The following is a 6,021-nucleotide window of genomic DNA, read 5'->3' on the forward strand; positions in this document are numbered from 1 at the left end:
TTCCTTCCCCCCACCTCCCCCTTGCCCACATCCCCAGGAACCATTGGTCCTGTTGTTTTCGCCTCCTGATTGTTTATCCAGGTATGTTCCCTTCTTGATTTGCTCTGTTTTGGGGGTTCGGACCCTGCTTTCCCACCATGTGACCCCAGAAATGTCCTCTGTCACAGTCTGCTCCAGTAAGGGGACAGAGTGACACATGCTGTTGTCGTTTACCCAGACCCCTCTATGTCCCAATAGCTCTCAGCAGGGACGTCATCCTCTGAGCATTGTGTGCCAGCTTGGGGACCAGTCCGGCTCTCTTCCTCTTCCTTCCTCCCAGCCTGCCTCCATGTGGATGTGGCATGCTGGACCCTCTCCCCAACCTGCTCTCCACCAAACCCACTTCCAGAGAGGGGCTCAGTTTGGCTCTGGTTAGGGCCAGCCCTGTAGCTCTCTCTTTTCATGCATCCTTCCATGTGACCACGCTGTCCATGGTTTGGTGCTTCCTGGTACGGTCTGCATGCCCCTTCCGGGTTCTGTGGAGATAAGACCAGTACTCTCCCCCTGGTGGATTAGTGCCCTGCTCCCTTCGTTATTATTTCACTTTCAACTCTTCCTGTTCCTACCTCCCCCCTCGGCTTTTTTTTCCCATTACTGTTGGACCAATATGTGCCTCCTTGGGTTTGGTTCAACCTCCTCCCACTTCCTTGTATATCAATCCAATTGTTATGATATAGGTGGCTTCTCTTCTGTACCCACCGTGCTGATTACACTTATCTCAGGAGACTCATGCTGTACTTCTCCTTTTGTGACTGGCTGACTTCGCTTTAGCATAATTTCCTCCAACTCTTCCCATGAGAAGACATGCTTCATGTGCTCAGTGCTTTTTAGTGATGTGTAGTACTCCATTATGTGTATGTGCCAGAGTTTACTGATCCACTCGTCTACCGATGGCAATTTAGAAAGGAAGGCATTTATATACAAGAGCAATTGAACATTGAGGAAACATTCAAGCCAGTCCAAATCAAGTCCATAAGTCCGATATTAGTCCATATGTCCGATACCAATGTATAAAGTCCTCTTCAGACTCATGAAACACATGCAATGACACCGAATGCAGGACTATCACAGACCAGTGGGTAGAAAGTCTTTGGATACAGTGTCATTGGAAACATCTCAGCGCTGGCAGGGGTCTCCATGTGGCTGCTCCAGCACCCAGGGCTGCATCAGGGTGGGTCCATGTGTCTTTTCAGCTGCTATGTCTCTCAGGGTGTGAGCAGAGAGTCTCTCACCTCCAAGGAGGAATTCTGGAATTCCCAGAATCCTTAGGGGAAGGTTATGCCCACACAGAAGCCTCATTGGCTATGACCTAATTGACAGGCTAGACTCCACCCCTACACACTTAATCCTTAAATTGACAATTACGTAACTGCCAAAAACCCAAACTTGAAAGAACGGCTACTTCTCACCCCACAGTTGCTTACAAAAAAACCCAAAAGCAGTAGGAATTGGAAAGTTCAGCACAGGTGGAGACGTGTTGTGACTTGTTCCACACAATCATCTGGTAGTGGAACTCACTCAAAGCTCACTGCTCTCAAGTCCATGCTGACTCACAGCACGGCCCCTATGGGTTTCTGAGGCTGTGGCTGTTTGTCAGAGCAGCAAGTCCAGTTTTCCTCCTGCGAGCTGCTGGTGGTTTCCAACTGGGACCATGCAGATTGCAGTCCGACGTGTAACCACTACACACTAGGGCTCCATTAGGGGAATGAGTCTCACTATTTTAAATTCACACATGAAAAAGCGACAGACATTGCTACTCCTCAAATATCATTACATCAGGAATTCAAAGACAGAGGATATAGCATCATTTCTGCCCCAAACCAACTGTGAGGTTGATATTACTTAATCTTTCTAGGACTCAGTTCCAATGAATGTTGGAGAACCAGAAATAATATTTGAAAGATTAAGTTTTTATTATTATCATCATAAGCTCTAGAGCCAATTATTGTTCACCACATGGTAGCTACTCAATATATTAACAAAAGAGTACTTTCAGTAATTTTGCTTTTCAAGGGTAGAGTTAAGTGTCCATTTAGACAAGCAAAAGAGTGATCTTGACACTCTCCTCCCTGTAGTGCTGATAGGGGAAAAAACAACCAAAGCAGCATGATATGATCAATGACCATGAATTAAGCCTTTACATGTGCCAAACTCTATTGCAGGTGCTGGAAATCCAGCAAGGAGTTGAAGGAATCTTTGCTCACAGGCATTCATATTTGTTTGGATCCTTATAAAGAAACCAACCACCTATGTACCAATGGGTTTCTATTCTGCATCTATTCTTTGAAGTAGGATTATTCAGGATCTTCATAATTATTGTTTGAGTTCAGATAAGCTGAATAAATAATTCTCTGCCCAAGTGGGTTTAGTTTTAAGAATTTCTCCTCTTAATTCAGCAAAATAGGTTCATATAGTCAGGCCTTCTGAAACAGTGGGTTGTGTGCTTAGTGCTCATTGTTATCATCTGGGGGAGATTTTATACACCATCAATGTCTGGGCATTGTCTTTGTTGTTATTAGGTACCAGTGAGTCGGCTCTGACCCATTGAGACCGTATGTACAACAAAACAAAACACTGCATGGTCCTGAGCCATCCTCCCAATTGTTCCTGTGCCGGAGCCCATTGATGCAGCCACTGTGTCAATGCATCTCATTCAAGGCCTTCTTTTTCACCACCCCTCACTTTACCAAACATGATGTCCTTCTTCAGGGACTGGTCTCTCCTGAAAAGCCATCCACAGTATGTAAGATGAAGTCTTGTCATCCTTGGCTCCAAGGAGTGCTCTAGCCTTACTTTTTCCAAAACATAGGTTTGTCCTTTCAGTAGTCCTTGGTACTTTCAATATTCTTCTCCAGCACCACAATTCAAATCCATTGATTCTTCTGTGGTTTTCTTGATCCAATGTCCTGCTGCCTCTAGACAATTGTCTCTGGAGATTATAAGTTAATTGAGCTGATATGGGCCTGATTTCAGTCTTTTTGAAAGTGACATACTATAATTCTAATATGAGGCTAGGGTTAAAAGCCACTGTCCTAAGGATTTCATTTTATATTTATTCTGTACATCTCAGAAATACCTGGTTGCACATATTGTTTTAGATGTCATCACGGATTTTGAGTCGACAACCCTATGTAAAAGAAATGAAATGCAGCCATCTTCATCATTATTCTTGTTTGAGCCCCGGTGGTGTAGTGGGTTATGAGTTGGGCTGCTAACCATACGATCAGTAGTTCGAAACTACTAGCTGCTCCACAGGTGAAAGATTAGGCTTTCTATTCCCGTAAGGTGACTATGATGGAAGACTTGATGGCAGTGAGTGAAAGTGATGCTACACTGTGCCCAAGTTGACAGATACACTTGAAATTGCTTTCTAAATAAAGAGGATCAATATTTAGTTTGGCCTTAAATACCCAGCAGTTAACAGTACTGGTCACACATGCTTTCTGAGCAGTTCTGGCTGTTGTTGTTATTGTTGCTATGTGCTATTGGGTTGGCTCTGCCTCATAGTGACCCTATGTGACCCTCTCTATAACAGAATGAAACACCACTTGGTGGCCTATTGTTGGAACGACTGTGTTGTTCTATCTTGTTGAGCATCTTCCTCTGTTTTGCTGAACAGGATGTCCTAGGCAGAGTGCAACCTTGAGGTCCAAATTCCCTCTACAGAGAAGTTTCTGACCCTGTGCGATGTTAGAAACAGATAACTCTTGGATTGCAGTCACCTAGGCGTAAGATGGTAAGATTTACTCCCGTAATGCAGAGAAACATAGGAGTATATATAAATCTAGCTAGTTAAATCTGGATAAATCTCTCTCTCTTTGTATATAGATATTTGAAGGGGGTGAGCCTCAGGGGGTAAGATCATTGTTGATCTTCAACAAATTCCAGAAAATTTATGTAGCATTATTTATGCAGGTGCCTGGGGGAAATCAAAGGTCTTTATTCTAAATCAAATCATCTAAGGGTATGGTGACAATGTTAAGAATGGCTGCCCAACCATAAAAAGATACAGGAGTTCCTGAATCTTAAAGAGAAAGTGATAGGACCTGAAGTTTCTCTAAAATCAGTCTAAGAAGAGTCAGTGCTGGTTTTTGACAGTCCGGAAGAAAGTTCAGAGTGCTTTCAATTTCTTCCCTCTACCGTTCTCAGAATCACTTGACAGCAGAGGATGGTGAATACGAAAGACTTCACCAAATCCAAGCGTCTTTCATTTCTGGAAGTGAGTCATCATAGTGTCTCCTGATTGCACTTTCTGTTTCTTGAAAATTTAAAGACAAATGTTTTCACTTCAGCATTTACGGTTTCTGACACATGCAGATTATTGCCTGACATCACAGAATGATGTATTTGTTTCTTTGCCTTTTGTCAGCCTCACAGAGGAGAAGCTTCATGTGACTCGAGACACTATTCTCTAACAATTATTCCATTTTTCACTGGTGTTCTTGTGTTAAGGTGGTCCATATTAAGTGATTCTGAAATATTAGCTAAATGAACAGTGAATTAATATTCATTGTCATCTGCCACTATGCATGTTCTCAGCTAGCTCTGATAAAATTATTGCAATGTCTATTGTACTGTTGCCTTTATTCACGGGTCCCTCCACTCAAGACGTTCCAAGAATAAGAGATGAAAAATTTGATAATGTGGAGCAAGTAGATAAATATAGATAGCCCTACAACTGGCATATAATAATACTTGATTCCAGATAATTTATAGGTCTGAAATGCTTCCTAAATGATTGATGACTTGAGTCATTGAATGACAGAAAAAGTTTGACTTTATTCCCTGGAGCTCTGCATAAAGGTTGACAGGAAGGATAGCATGATTATATATATATATATATATATTTATTTAAAAATTGAAATGAGGAGCTAGCTATATACTAGGGCCTCTGCTGCTGCAAAACTTGAGGAACCAGTCTCTCTCTGTCTTTGAATTGGACTAGTCAATTCCTAAGGGGCATCCTTTTTAAATATCCTGTGATTCCAGGCACAGTTGCTTCCTCTTGATACTGTTTGGTAAGTGCTGGATTGCTAACTGCTCCCTAGGAGAAAGTTGGGACTATCTGTTCATGGAAAGATTTACAGCCTCAGAACCACAATATACAGGGACTCGATGACAGTGGGTGTGTGTTTGGTTTTGTTTCCCAGAGCAAGAAATGCTGTGACGAGTATTCGGGCACTGGCAGGGTCTCTGCCCATGATTAGTGGCAGGTTAGGGTTCTGTATGCACTTCAGTGAGGTGGGGGTGGGTGTGGGCCAGGGGAGGAGGGGTAGAGATGAGGCGAAGAGAGAAGAGAAAGCTGTCCAAGGACTCCCTCTCTTCCTGGGTTCCCAAACTGTACAACCAGCTCCTCCTTTGCATCCACACGGATCTGAGAAAGTGCACTGTAGGTGTAAGCAGCTAGCCAGGAAGACCTGCTGCAAGTCAGAGAAGGGAAAGGGCTTGCTGGCCAGCACTAGGTGGGGCTGGCTGGTGAGGTGGCAGCTTCTTCCAATGGGTCAGGCTGCCACTGAGCACAGCCAGCCAGGTGCTGTATTGCCTTGCCCGATCCATATACTCATGCTGCTTCAGCCCCTAGGAGCCCGCAGCAGACACACCGATGATGGTGCCGGCTGTCTTGGCGAGGATGGAAGAGAGCAGGGCCTGCTCCTCTGTGCGTGCGGAAGCAGACTGGTCGTTGGGCTCGGATCCATTGAGGGCTTTGTTGGGAGGGCTGGTATGTTCCAGAAGCAGCTCCGTTCTTCTAGGTTAGGTCCTGGTCCTAGTCCTTGTTCTCGCTGCTGTAGCAGCACCCCAACATCTGGTCTATTGTGGTGAATGTGCCACTGCATGGAGGAGACACACACCTCATTTTTACTATTTTCTTTTTTTTTTTAATGTTTATGTTTGTTTAATTTTTTTAAAAGGAAAACAAACAGGTAAAGTTTATTTTAATAGTATGTTTTTATTAGGGACTCATACAACTGTTATCACAATTCA

At 43.7% G+C, this 6,021-nt stretch overlaps 1 pseudogene; it reads right to left on the reverse strand.

Moving 5' to 3' along the window:
• Nucleotides 1-5,272: 5,272 nt before the first annotated feature.
• On the reverse strand, nucleotides 5,273-5,842 carry LOC101656478 (annotated as a pseudogene).
• Nucleotides 5,843-6,021: the final 179 nt, after the last annotated feature.

The sequence above is a fragment of the Echinops telfairi genome, unplaced genomic scaffold, assembly GCF_000313985.2.
Source record: "Echinops telfairi isolate 266 unplaced genomic scaffold, ASM31398v2 ScPeMD7_4;HRSCAF=17, whole genome shotgun sequence".
NCBI classification, from domain to species: domain Eukaryota; kingdom Metazoa; phylum Chordata; class Mammalia; order Afrosoricida; family Tenrecidae; genus Echinops; species Echinops telfairi.